Source organism: Bactrocera latifrons, unplaced genomic scaffold, assembly GCF_001853355.1.
Source record: "Bactrocera latifrons isolate USDA-ARS-PBARC rearing strain unplaced genomic scaffold, ASM185335v1 scaffold_52, whole genome shotgun sequence".
In the NCBI taxonomy this organism is placed as follows: Eukaryota; Metazoa; Arthropoda; class Insecta; order Diptera; family Tephritidae; genus Bactrocera; species Bactrocera latifrons.
In genome coordinates this window covers 479,900-480,509 of record NW_017537179.1, presented here as the reverse complement: position 1 = coordinate 480,509, position 610 = coordinate 479,900, and positions in this window count along the sequence as shown.

Sequence of the window (610 nt, the reverse complement as noted above, 5' to 3'; positions counted from 1 at the left end):
AGAGGCTACCTGTACAGATTCCACAATGACGCTAGTACAAACTGTCGGATATGTACAGATTATTTAAAGATTATATAATATATGTTATCCTTTCACTTTCTTCTTCTTCTTGATTGGCGTAGACACCGCTTACGCGATTATAGCCGAGTTAACAACAGCGCGCCAGTCGTTTCTTCTTTTCGCTACGTGGCGCAAATTAGATATTCCAAGTGAAGTCAGCTCCTTCTCCACTTGGTTCCTGAAAGGGAGTGGAGGTCTTCCTCTTCCTCTGCTTCCCCCGGCGGATACTGCGTCGAATACTTTCAGAGCTGTAGCGTTTTCGTCCATCCGGACAACATGACCGAGCCAGCGTAGCCGCTGTCTTTTAATTCGCTGAACTATGTCAATGTCGTCGTATATCTCGTACAGCTCATCATTCCATCGAMTGCGATATTCGCCGCGGCCAACGCGCAAAGGACCATAAATCTTTCGCAGAACTTTTCTCTCGAAAACTCGCAACGTCGACTCATCTGTTGTTGACATCGTCCAAGCCTCTGCACCATATAGCAGGACGGGTATTATGAGTGACTTATAGAGTTTGGTTTTTGTTTGTCGAGAGAGGACTTTGCTT